This window comes from Nyctereutes procyonoides, unplaced genomic scaffold (assembly GCF_905146905.1).
Source record: "Nyctereutes procyonoides isolate TBG_1078 unplaced genomic scaffold, NYPRO_anot_genome, whole genome shotgun sequence".
In the NCBI taxonomy this organism is placed as follows: domain Eukaryota; kingdom Metazoa; phylum Chordata; class Mammalia; order Carnivora; family Canidae; genus Nyctereutes; species Nyctereutes procyonoides.
Window position 1 is genome coordinate 202,317 of NW_026575013.1, and position 14,393 is coordinate 216,709.

The following is a 14,393-nucleotide window of genomic DNA, read 5'->3' on the forward strand; positions in this document are numbered from 1 at the left end:
CATTTCTGATTTAACTTTTCCCCTTGCGTTTGTTTAGTTTGATAATTTATTTGTCAATTTTGGAAACCAGCATTAATCTGAGCATAGATTTCTAAATATCTCCTCCTATTCATTTTTTAATGTTTTTTTTAATTTTTATTTATTTATGATAGTCACACAGAGAGAGAGAGAGAGGCAGAGACACAGGAAGAGGGAGAAGCAGGCTCCATGCACCGGGAGCCCGACGTGGGATTCGATCCCAGGTCTCCAGGATCACGCCCTGGGCCAAAGGCAGGCGCCAAACCGCTGCGCCACCCAGGGATCCCCCTCCTATTCATTTTTTGATGATTTTATTTATCTATTCATGAGACAGAGACACAGAGACATAGGCAGATGGAGAAGTGGGTTCCCCACAGGGAGAGCCCTGGGATTATGCTCTGAGCCAAAGACAGATGTTCAAGCTACACAGGCATCCGTATCTTATCCCATTCATTAGGTTTCCTTTTAATCATGTTGAGTGGCTCCATAGCCGTACGACAGCTCCTTCCTTAATGTAGTCCATAGAGTCTATTTTTTATTTTGTTTTCCTTCCCTTTGGAGAGTCGAGTACCAAGAACTGTTGCAACTGAGGTCACAATATCTCTTGGATTTTGATGGTTTCCTGTTTCACATTTAGGTCTTTCATCTACTCTGAGTTTATCTTTGTGTGGAGTCTAAGAATGTGGCCCAGGTTCATTCTTCTACTTGCAGCTGTCCAATGTTCCCAACACCAATTGTTCAAGAGATTATTCTATTTCCATTCGATAGTCTTTTGTACTTTTACAAGGATAAGTTGACCTCAGAGCTGTATGTCCATTTCTGGGTTTTCTATTCTATTCCATTGACCTATGTGCATGTTTTACTGCCACTATTATACTGTCTTGATGACCACAACTTTGAAATCCACAATTGTGATATCTTCTGCTTTGGGTTTCTTCAACATTCTTTGCTGAGTCAGAATCTTTTATTTTTATTTACAAGTTTTAGAATTGTTTTTCCCATTTCCTAGAAAAATGTTGGTGGTGTTTCCATAGGGTTTGTACTGAATGCATAGACTACTATTGGTAGCATAGATATTATATCAATATTTATTCTCCCAATCCATGAGAATAGAATGTTTTCTACATATTTGTGTCTTCTTTAATGTCTTTCATATGTATTTTAGAATTTTTAGAATATAAGTCTTTTCTGTCAGGATTATTCCTCATTGTCTTAAGTTTCTGATACAATTATAAATGGGATAATTTGATTATGATTAACAATCTTGATTCCTCTTTCTTGATTTCTCTTTCTTCTGTTTCATTTGTATTATATAGGAATGCCACTGACTCCTTGTATTGATTTTGTATGCTCAGGTTTTGCTGAATTCCTGTATCAGTTCCACCATTTTATCAATAGAGTCTTTGGGGTTTGTCCTTAAAATATCTTGTTGTCTGGGGATCCCTGGGTGGCGCAGCGGTTTGGCGCCCGCCTTTGGCCCAGGGCGCGATCCTGGAGACCCGGGATCGAATCCCACGTCGGGCTCCCGGTGCATGGAGCCTGCTTCTCCCTCTGCCTGTGTCTCTGCCTCTCTCTCTCTCTCTCTCTGTCTCTCATGAATAAATAAATAAAAAATCTAAAAAAAAATATATCTTGTTGTCTATGAAGAGTGAAAGTTTGATTTTTTCTTTGCTGATTTGTTTTTTTTTCTTTGCTGATTTGTATGACTTTTCCCTTTTATTGTCTTATTGCTTAGGCTAGATGTCTAGTTTTATGTTTTATAACAGTGGTGACAGTGCGCATTCATGTCATGATCCTGACCTTAGGAGAAAAGCTCTCAGGTTTCCATGTTGAGGATGAGATTCTTTGTGTATCCTCTGTAGATGGCTTTTATGAATTTGGGTGTATCCCCCTATCCCTACAAAGGAAAAGGTTTTCATCAAGAAAGAATACTGTCTTTTCCCAAATATTTGTGGCACCAGTAGAGAAGATAAAATGAAATTTATCCTTTCTTTTATTAATGTCATTATCACATTGATAGATTACACATACTGAACCAGCCTTGCAGCCCAGCAATTAAGCTCTTTTGTTTTTCGTGAATAATCCTATCAATCTATTTATGGATCTTGCTGGTTAGGATCTTGGTGAGAAATTTGCATCCAGGTTCCTCAGTGGTATTGTTCTGTAATTCTCCTTCTTCTTGGGATGTTTGGTGTGGGGTCAAGGTAATACTGACATCACAGAATGACTCTGGCAGTTTTCCTTTAATTTCAATCATTTGGATTATTTTTAGAAGAATATATATTGATTGTTCATGTGGAATTTCCCTGTGGAACCATCTATCTGCATCATCTTGCCTTTGGGAGATTATGAATTATTATTGATTTTTATTTCCAGGTATTTGTTCTGTGCAGCTTGTCCATTCATTGTTGTTTCTGTTTCGATTGTCTCTATGTTCCAAGGATTGCATCTGTTTCTCCAGATGTTGGCTTATAACTGCTCATTATCTATTCTTATACTTGCTTGTAATTCTTGGGTGTTTATTGTGATTTCTCATTTACTCATGATTTTATTAGTTTCGGTACTTTCACTTTTAAATTGTCAAAACTCTCTAGTGTTTTCTTACACTTACTAACTACCATGCAGGGACACTGGCCCCTGCCCATCTCCCCTTCCACTACCTCTTGTTCGTTTCCCAGACTTAGGAGTCTCTCATGTTCTATTACCCTCTGATTTTTCCCACTCACTTTCTCTCCTTTCCCCTTTATTCTTTCTCACTATTTCTTATATTTCCTGAATGAATGAAACCATATAATGTTTATCCTTCTCTGACTGACTTACTTCTCTCAAAATAATATCTTCCAGTTCCACCCACGTTGAAGCAAATGGTGGATATTTGTCGTTTCTAATGGCTGAGTAGTATTCCATTGTATACATAGACCACATCTTCTTTATCCATCATCTGTTGATTGATACTGAGGCTCCTTCCACAGTTCAGCTTTGGTAGCCATTGCTGCTATAAACATTGGGATGCTAGTGTCCCCACATTTCACTGCATCTGTATTTTTGTAGTAAATCCCCAGCAGTGCAATTCCTGGGTTGTCATGAAGCTCCAGGGGAGTTGAGGGATTTTTAGTATATAGAACTAGACATCACATTATAAAAAAAATTGATTTAGAAACAGGAATCCATGTTTGCTGTCAGGTGGTGTAGTTCAGGGGAATCGCACCTGGTAAAATCATTGACCTCCGACCTATTCCCAATAGAGGAATAGGAGCCTCAGATAAATGCCAGTGGACACTTGTCCATGATTTGTGAGTATCCAGCAGCACCCCATATTGACATGCCTTTTCCATTAGTGCAGGAAGTCACCAAACAATCATGGGATGATGGGTGTCTGGACGGGCTGAAAGTGAGGTGCGGGCTTGGGTTAGTTAGGAAAAGCAGCTGTGGTTTGAATTACAACCCACATGTTACCATAGTGGAGTCATGATGGTTTTGGTTAATTAATATCTGATCCCAGTTAGGGATAAAATGGATCAATCAAGCATATATAATCTCATTATCTCATATCCCAATGGTTATGAAATTTGAGGTGTAATTTCTCTCTTTCTAGGAAAATTAGATGAAAATATCAAAAGCATAGGGACATTTTTAAAAGATTAAATATATATATTATGATAGATTTTCTGTCAGTTCTTAAACATTCCCATTTTCATTGCTGTATTTCAGGAAAAAAAAACACCATGTCACTTTTCAGGTCTTAAGTTTTCTGAAGTGTAAAGATCAATAGAGTTAGGCATATGCAGCACAGGGCATCACCCTCAACCACCTCCAATGGATTCTCATTTCTTCCACGACACCTGACATGGGTATCAGCCCCTCCATGCTCAGAATCTCAGGAATGGACATTAGTACTGCTCCTCACAGGACATCATCTGCATCTTTCCAGGAGCTTCCTGGTTTTACTGATTTAATTGAATAGACTTGAGTTGTGGATAATATGTTAATGTTTATCAGTTCTTATGTTCTTCCTTCCCTCATATAGAAAGCAATTAAACAGAAGACCAATCATTTAATTTTAAAATAAACAAAATGAGCAGTCAAAAACAGTATATGAAAGTAGACACTCTACTCTCAAATCAAACTCTGGATAAAATCTTAAAATAGAAAGATTAATTATGTTTCATAGTATAACTCATTAAATACTATTCAGATCAAGAAATTGCCCTTTGATAGTGTATTGACTCTTCAGTGTCACAGAACTAGTAATTAATAAATCCCTGAATAATATAATATTTGGTTATTAGAAACATCTTGAGTTACACTATGAATTTAAGGGATTTAACACTGTTTAAGTTGTAATTAATAAGTTGTAATTAATTTTACAGATTTTATTTAAATAACTATTTTTAACATGTAGTGTAAAATCAGTGTCTGGTGTACAATGGAATGAGTCCACTCTTCCATAAAATGTCTGATGACCATCACAACAGATCCTGATTCCCTTCAACAGGGAGATTTCTTTCTGGACTCACATTGAAGTCCCCTCAATGTGTCACTCCCACAATAATACACGGCTGTTTATATGCAGATACAGCGTGTTCTTGGCATTGTCTCTGGAGATGGTGAATCACCCCTTCATAACGTATGCATAGCTTTTGCTGCTTCCACCAGTATTAACCCATGTGACCCACTGCAGCCACTTCCCTGGAGCCTGGTTGACCCAATTCATCCAGTAGCTCCTGAAGGTGAATCCAGAGGTCACATAGGAGAGTCTAAATGATCCCCCAGGCTTCACCAGGTGTCCCCCAGACTCCACCAGCTTCACCTCACCCTGGGCACCTGCAGACACAAGACATCCTGCTCAGGAAACTGTCCCACATTATGTTTCTCTCACTCACCTCCACTCACATAGTCAAGGTCTCTGTTTTCCAGGAATTACCTTCTAAAATAGCGACAAGGAAAACCCACCTGAGCACAGCCTGCATGGTGAGTTTTCTGTGTTCTGTCCCAATCCCTGAAAGGGGTCACATAAGGTTCCTGGGGCTGGGCCTTCTCTCCCAGCTAAGGGTTCAGACTGGGCTGGTTTAATAGTAGAGGTAGGGCGCTATTTGCATGTCCTCTGAGAACATATCAAATTTAGCAGCTAGCACCCTTATGATGCTAGTTGCTCAGAACACATGTGTGGATCATGGCAGAGTTTTGCAGACAGGATATGTGTCAGTAAATTGTGCTTTCTCCAACCTCATTTGCTGCCTGATTACTTATCATCAATTATCTTCCATTTTTCCACATACGCACTCAAGGTAGGTTATGAACATAACAATTTACCACCATTTACAGGTGTATATCTATTCACTGCAGAAGAGAGCTTGTGTGATTGTCTGAGACCACACAGCAGTTTGAAGTGAGCCCCAGTGTCTTGGCTGTGCTCCCCACCATGGGACCTGGATCCTCCCTGAGCCACTTCCAGGAAGGAACTGGACATGAGATTTGTAGGTTTCTGGAATTTCCAGAAGTGCCAATTGAGTGATGTATGGATACCAGGTCTCTCGGTCACACAAAAATGGAGACAAGTAGAAACCTTGACAGAGACTCACAGAGCTTATGGAGATGCTATGGATTCAACGACCACAGGAGCACTTACACCTCCTCTCTCTGTACATATGAATGGGAATTCTAAATAAAGATAGAAGAGTGGAATGATTATTAAAATAATTCATTCCATAAAATGTGACCAAAAAAGTATGTGTTGTAGAGCCGTGTCCTCATCTATGGCATGGAGATCATCGTACTTGTACACTCACATATATTGCCATGAAAATATCAGTTATATTGATCCTGGAGCTTGTCCTTGGCAACTTGGTTACAGGCACTATGATTGTGTATTCAGAAATTGAGGACTCTTCCGTGTTTCCACAGACTTAACAAACTGTTTACCATGTCCCTACCTGATGATGTTTGAATTGAAAGGCGCTTTATTATCTTCTTGATTCATCTAACAATGTACACTTGTGCTGTTTTCATATTTTGTCTTTTGAAAATAATGAATCTATAAACATAGGTGTTTGAGGTTCCTTGTAAACCAGATTTTCTGTATTTTATGTGTGAATTTTTAGGACTTTGTTTGCTGGTTCATGCTAAGGCTCTGTTTTTAATTTTCTGAGTAACCTCAATACTGTTTACTGGCGTGGCTGCACCCCTGTCCACCCACATATCGTGACCAGAGAATTCTGCAAGGCCTCAGTTCTAGTGGAGGTGGTACAAGGTGTCATTTATCAAGCAGAGCAGACCACACCAGTTAAAACTCATCACATGCTGGCCAAGGACCACACACTGCCCACTGCAGACAGGGAGAGCCTCTGTAGGTATGACCTGATGGAAAGAGATGCCAAAACAGAAGAGCCCAGTGCATGCAGCACACACTAGAGACACTCTTTGAGGTGCCAGACCATACACACTATATAACCTCTTCCTCAAAAAATTGTTCCTTTTGGAGGAGGAATCATAACTGGCTTTTCTAACACAGAGAAAGAGGTAGACGGTTAGAGAAACTGCCATGGTGGAGGAATTCAATTTCATATTGCACTTCTGATCGCTATCAGTATTTGGTTTCCGCAGACCGATCCCCATAACCCTTCAGTTTGAGCAGAGGGCTCCTGTTATATGTCCATTTGCAGGACTTTTCATCACTGAATGAATCGTGTGCATCAGGAAGACTGCCAGCAGTCCACACCCTCCAACTGGCAGCAACATCCCCTGAACGGTGATAGAGGGTGGTGCTAATAATAGTCCTGCTATTCGGTTCTACTGGAGCTCATCTGTTGTTTCCCATGAAGATCCTGTGTCACTGGAGACAAGAATGAGATCGTGTGCATGGTCCTCATGTGGCAACTGTCACTTCCTGCAAATCATATAATGATTGTATCATACTCAATGGAGTTTCTACATTAAAAGAGCTCTTGAGTGCATAGAAGTGCTGGATCAGGGGAAAGAGGGATATAAGATTATGATATTGTATGATAAATGGCAGAGTGAGATTTAGAGTTTCCAGGTAACACAGAAGGTAGTTATCCCAAAATCTTTGTTTTTTTTTTGTTTTTAACTTTAAAACCAGGCATTTATTTTTTGCATCAAATACAGTTGTTCCAAATATCCAAAGGATAGAATAAGGCGGGTCGGCCTACAGTCTAAGGCTAAAAAGATTGACCCTAAAATGATTTAATTCATGTTCAGTAAAAGAAATGTTATCACCACAAAAGGATAAATAAAAATAACACCATCTTAGAGAAGTTAAAAGTATTTTTCTTTTTACATTTTTAAATGAAAAGTATCTAAAGAGATAAGAATCTTTAAAGATGACTGGCATAAATGGCCAATGATTAGTGTAAAATGCAGTATAAAACAAGGAGAAATAATCTGTTGTCTGCATGATATGTGCAGGGCCGATGGAGTATTTTAACCATTTTTTCTTTATTTAAATTCAACTTGCTAGCGTACAGTATACCATAGTATACCACCCTGTATTTGTCACATCATATGTGGTAACTGGCTGATGGGCGTTCAGGAGGACATCTGATGTGGTGAGAACTTAGTGTTATGCTGTATGTTGGCTAAATGAATTTACACATCACGTCATCTTTCAAACAAGAAAATACTGAGGATTTTTAAAACACCCATTTTTGAGGTCGCTAAGAAAACTGAGTTCTGGGGCACCTGAGTGGCTCCATGTTTGAGCTTCAGCCTTCAGCCTAGGTCAGGATTATGGAGTCCTTGGGGTGAGTCCTACCTCAGGCTTCCCAGAGAAAGCCTGTTTCTCCCTCACCCTGTGTCTCAGCCTCTCTCCGTGTCTCTCATGAATAAATAAATAAAATATTTAAAAGAGATAAAGCAGAGTTCAGGGAGGAATCTATCCACCAAACTACAAAGAGGCATGTGTATCCACTGACATACCTGTGCTCCACATGATTTGTGGAGAAGCCTTGGATTTCCCTAGAAGTGAGAGGGTTTCCAGGTGAGATGACCATTGGATCCCTGGACTTATAAGTATATTTCCCTCCACAACCATAGGGAGCATCCCCCAACTCATTGAATCCAGGAATACAAGAATAGCCATGGAAGGCAGAAGTCATCTCATTTATTTCTGTCTCAATGTCTGTGCTGGTCATCTCATGTTATCGTCTCCTACTCTTAGACTGAGCAACACACATGACCTTCCCTGGTTCTCATTAAAACAGATCAGAATGATTTACACCAACATCAACTCTGTGTCTCCGGGATGCAGCAGACAGATCATGGGTCTTGTCAAGCTCTGTTATCCTAGGATCTAATTATATATATTTTATCCAGATGAGATTAGAGATCATAATTAAAAAGAGTTCTACTTTCTATACAACCTTGCTGACATGTAGTATTATCATAGTTTAACTTATTCAATTCAGTAATTTAGTCAATAGGTGGAGATGTAGTGGTGTATTGTGAGGATCATTATATTTACATTTATCATTTACCTCTTTCCAGGGAATAGAACATTAATCTGTTACATATTTCTTAAAGAACTGCTGAGAATAGTACCACCATCAGGGATGTGGAGGATGTAGGGTTTGTGATGCTCCCCACATGCCTATTCACCATTCCTATTTGGGCTGCATAAAATCTGAAGTGCTCTTGAAGTCCCCTATGGGCATTTCAGAGGGATGGTCTTCAATTTTTTGGGAAAAGCCCTGCCAAACTCTGCTCATCATGGTTCATCTATAGAGAAAGCTGTAAGGCTGTTTCTGGATCTTAGAGTCTACAGCTGGAAGCCTGTGTCCCTAGGTTAGCATGGAAACTGAGCTTTCCATCTTGAAGTGAGTGGTATTTGAGCACCTAAGCCCAAGATTGGGGCATGCACAGTGCCTCTCCATCAACAAATGGAAGAAGTGTTGGGTTCTGGAGCAATCCTGAGGACACAGCATATCACATTAAGGAGCTTCCAAATCCTCATGGAGCCCAGTCATGCTCCAGTGCATTCTCTCTCACACCCTGCACAAATGAACTCATGGAGAGAGTAAGAAATTATTTGAAAGGGGAAAGAAAAGCGGATCCTCATACACAGATGGTTCTGCAGATATTCAGACACCACTTAAGAGTGCAACTCAGTAGACTAAAATTGTCTTCACATCCCTGATGCAGGTGGCTTTTGAGATGAGTGGAATTTCCTTTCAAGACTGGATTAGAGCGCTAAGTAGGTACCAATAGCTTGTAAGGAGGAGACCAAGCAGAGACCCTTCAGGATGAAGGTGTTGGTCGCCCTCTCAGGTAATGGGCTGTGACAAGCTGAAGGGTTCCTGAAATCAAAGAGTGTATATACTTGGTAGATGAAGAAAGAAGGTCAATTAACAGTTTTTATTCTCGTTTGGTTACTAAAATGAGGATTGTAGGTGTCATGCATATTGCCTCCTTGTATTATTTCAGATCTTCTTTGCTAACACAAGGGGAGAGGAGTTACGATGTCAGACCTGCAGGGGACCCTGGGCTTGTGTCATCCCTGAACACAGCTGGATATTTATCAAATAATTCTGAGCTAACAAGAAATCAATTGGAGGACAAAAGAACAAAACATGCTAGTCTGCAAGTAGAAAATCAACACGTTTTGGAATGTAGGTGGTGAGGAGTGCTGTGTTGGGGAGATTTAGCTGTGGGGCTGGGGCAGGGAAGGAAACTACTTCCTGAAGCTACTACAAATAGGATAAGCATAAAAGAAGAAAATTTTTAGACTTCATTTCCTTCTATGAGTTCATCATAGAAATCCACCCACTTGAGGATATGGCTGGTTAAAGGTGCTTAGATTACATAGGCTGGCATCTAAAACAATGTTTTTAAAGATACAACTGGGATTGAGCAAACATTGAAGACACTCAAGAATCACTTACTGTAGAGATAAATAAGCCGATGTCATCCCAAAATTAAAACTGATATTACAGAAATGCTGTCCCAAATGCATGAAAAGAGGACGGATGAAAGAACAGCATATTGGGGAAATAGAAGATAATATTGTGGAAAATCACGAAAGAACAGTATAAGGAAACAAAGTCATTGTCCCCAAACTTAGACAGAGAACTCAGTGACTTATGAAACAATAACATTCCTTTGATAGGTGGCCCAGAAAATGAAGACCGAGAAACGGTGGCAGGTTTATTCAATGAAATAATTCCTGAAAAGCCCCCTAATTGGAAGGACAGAGACCTCAACATCCAGGAAGCACAGATACTCTCATGAAATTCAACAAATTCGACCTTCTCTAAGGCATTTCATTTTCAAATTCACAAAATATGCAGACAAAGAAGGAATCCTGAAAGCAGGAAGGGCACTGCTGTCCTGACCTCACAGACATCAGTCTAACAGCATCTGGTCGGTGATGCTCAGATTCAGGTCCCACAGGGTCAGCACATCCCCATCTTCTGGAAAGGTTGGTAAATCATCATCCTTACACTAAAGTTCCACAATCTCCCAGCCCCCTGCTCCCTGTGTAAAGGTTCTCCCTGCGTGTCCACTGGGACTTGATCACAGAGTCCTAAGAGTGTCCACAGGTTCATCCTCTGTGTAGGAGGGAACATGTGAGAAATCTGCCCTTGACCCCATGAACGGAACTTATCAGGGACTTACCACAACAAATGCAGCAGAAAAGACCAGATCATCAGGGCTTGGATTCTCGTGTCACCAATATCTTAGCCTGCCCCCTGCTGGAACATCGTACTTGGTCTGCGTGGATTAAACAACACTCATTCCCACAGTTCTGGAGTCTGGGAAGCCTGATGTCCAGGTGCAGGCAGATGTGGTGTCTAGAGAGCGCCCACGTCCTACCCCATCCTTTCCTCGAAAACTCACATTGGGCCACGTGGCAGTGAGCTTTCCCAGTCCTGACGACCAAGGACCTTGGTCTTATCCTGATGCTGCACCCTCCTGACCTAAGTGCACCCTAAGGCCACACCAACTCCTCCCATCACCAGGGCGTTAGGTTTCAACATGGGGAAGGTAGAGATCACACATAACGGGCTGATATCAGCACCTGAAGGATCAATGATTTATATCCTGGAAGTGGAATGCTCCTCCAATCGAGCTCCTCACCCTGAGGATTCTCATAGATCCAGTGAAAGCTTCTGGTCCCTGCACAAGGACACAAATGACCTTCAGAATCAGCTGATAACTTGGAAGGCGATAGATTCCACTTCATCTTCTGGGTGAGTCGTCAGTCCACTTTTATAATCACATCATAATTTTTGCCTCTTCTCCTGATCATACTTCTCATTTATCACTACACCAAGTATTATTTTTTTGTGCATGGATTGTAGGTCCCTATTTTTTAAAAAAAATATTCATTTATTCATGAGAGACACAGAGAGAGAAGATGTAGAAACACAGGCAGAGGGAGAAGCACGCACCATGCAGGGAGTTTGATGTGGTACTCGAACTTGGGACTTCAGGATCATGGCCTAGGCTGAAGGCAAATGCTAAACCACTGAGCCACCCAGGGATCCCCGGATCCCTCTAGTCCTTGAGGTACATGGAGATATTTGTACATTTCTCATATTTGGGGAAATAGTAAATAAGTGTAAGCAACTCTGTCTTCTGTGCATGTAAAGTAGCTGTTTTCCTAAAGAATCTAAGTTTTCAAATCAGAAGCTGAATAGTTAAGAACAAATTCCTCGTCCAGAGAAGCTCCCTGGGGGGAAACAGCTCCCTGGAGAGGAAGCCCAGACCCTGACAGGAAACCTGCCCAGAACCTCCATCTGCACCTGCTCCTGGGCCTTCAAGACAGAAGTAGTGAGGAGTGTGCACCCCCTGGTGGTCCCGATCCCCTTCTACAGGGAGGTTTGTGTCTGGGCTCACACTGAGGTCCCCTCACTGTGTCACTCGCACAGTAATACACGGCCGTGTCCTCGGCTCTCAGGCTGTTCATCTGCAGATACAGCCTGTTGTTGGCGTTGTCTCTGGAGATGGTGAATCGGCCCTTCACAGCATCTGCATACCTTGTGCTTCTTCCATCACTGCTAATACCTGCAACCCACTGCAGCCCCTTCCCTGGAGCTTGGCAGACCCAGTACATCCAGTAGCTACTGAAGGTGAATCCAGAGGTCACACAAGAGAGTCTCAGGGACCCCCAGGCTTCATCAGGTCTCCCTCAGACTCCACCAGCTGCACCTCACCCTGGACACCTGCAGACACAAGACATCCTGGTCAAAATACTGTCCCACATCCCCTGTTTCTCTCACTCACCTCCTCTCACAGACTCAAGGTCTCTTGTTCTCCATGAATTACCTTTTAAAATAGCGACAAGGAAAACCCAGCTGAGCACAGACTCCATGGTTGTTTGTCTGAGTTCTCTCCTGATCCCTGAACGGGGTCACCTGGGGGTCCTGGGGCTGGGCCTCCTCTCCCAGATGCAGGGTCGAGGCTGGGCTGGCTTAATGAGTGCTCCTATTTGCATGTGTTTTGAATATATAATCAGCACTAGACCTAGATTTGATTCTTTACAAGTTATTAACAAGGATTGCTTTACATTTGTAGGCCACTCTGTGTAATGCGTTCTGATATTATGAAGTGTTCAAATCTATGAAAAAATTACCTTTGCATTTCTTTATGACTTTTAAAAATCTCTCAACAATTTAGGTACTTTTGGTGGACAGTATTTTACTTCCCTCAGAATATTTAATTTTACATATTATATTTCTCACACCGGTGTCAATGTAATCAGTTTTTATAAATTACATTGTGAATACTTTATTGTTAGGGATGCTGGGGTGGCTCAGCAGTTGAGGTCTGCCTTCTGCTCTGTGAGTGATCCTGGAGTCCAGAGATCCAGTTCCACATCGGGGTCCCAGCATGGAGTCTGCTGGAGAAGCTAGGGCATGCTTCTCTCTCTGCCTGTGTCTTTCATGAATAATTAAATAAAATCTTTAAAATATAAATTATTGGTTGTTACTGTGTGGAAACCTAGATTTACCTGTATGTTGATTTTGTATCCTCTATATTCCCTGAAACTGTTCATTAACTAAGGGTTTCGTTTTGGAGCTTATCAGGTTTGACCTGCAACAGATCATGTCATATGGATACAAATATTTTTTTCCGAATCTATTGATTTAAGTATTTATTTTTCTTTGTTTCTTAAATTTTCCAGAATGGAATTCCAGTCATTGCCATTGTACGGGCTTCCTTCTCTTCTTCTTGGTTATTTGTTTGGACTAATTACTCTGTAGACATATGACAGAGTATGTATTCCATGTTGCATATGCCTGAGCTCCCTAGAACACAACACACAGACAATGAACAAAGTAGGCAGCCCTTATGCTTATTACCCAACAAGACCTTGGGTTTGTGGAGATATAAGGCCAGGATTCTGGGTTTGGGTCAGTGAATTAGTGAGGAACTGACAAGGGTTGTTTGCACAGCCTTCTGGGCCCTACAGATGGTTCTGGTGCTGAGGATGGTTCACCCCTCCCAGTTCAGAGAAGGGAATTTTCCCATGGGAGATTTATTTCCATCTATCAGGGTGATATAAGGTTGAGCCTCTTTGTCCACTGGATGATTCTTGTGTGATTTTATTCACAATAATCCAGGGAACCAGCTGACATATGGGGTGGCACAGTTTATTCTCCTTCAGTATAGCATGTTGAATACTCATGGTGGGAATGACACCCCTGTGTGGGTACTGACTTGATAGAAGGACTTCAGGATTTCACTTTTGAATGCAGTGATGGTTGTGGGTTTTTCATAAAATGTGACTAATTCGCGGAGGGAAACTTTTGTGCCTCAACTGTTAAGATGTTTTGAAGCTAAAGCATGTTAGACATTGTCAAGCAGTTTTAGGCCTCATAGGAAAGAATCACGTACATCCAATCCTTCACTCTGTTAATACAGGAGCCCTATTTATAATCTGGGTATGTTGAAGCATCCTTTCATCTCAGGCATGATTCCGTCTAGGTAATCTTGTGCAATCTGTCCATGCGCTGTTGGATTGAGGATGTCAGGATTTTTGCATTTATGTGCATCTGAGATATTCTCCATGAGACCCTTCTTGTGGGGTCCGTGGTGTGGGTTTGCTGTCAGACTCATCCTGGCCTCCTTAAATCAATTTGGTCATGTTCCATTTCCATTAGGTTTTGGAAGACATTGAAATGTTTTGGCCTTAATTCTTAAAATATTTTGAATATTCATAGATATAGCCATCTGATTTTGGCCTTTTCATTACTTTTTTTTAAAGTTTCATTGTCTTCTTTGATGCAAAATATATTTTAAATATTTTATTTATTTATTCATGAGAGATACAGAGAGAGAGGCAGAGACACAGATAGAGGGAGAATCAGGCTCCATGGGGGGAGCCTGACATGGGACTTGATTCCAGGTCTCCAGGA

The 14,393-nt window shown here is 41.1% G+C and overlaps 1 pseudogene; it reads right to left on the reverse strand.

Annotated features, from left to right (window-relative positions):
• Nucleotides 1-11,902: 11,902 nt before the first annotated feature.
• LOC129519328 (immunoglobulin heavy variable 3-74-like) lies at nt 11,903-12,346 on the reverse strand (annotated as a pseudogene).
• Between the last annotated feature and the right edge of the window lie 2,047 nt (nt 12,347-14,393).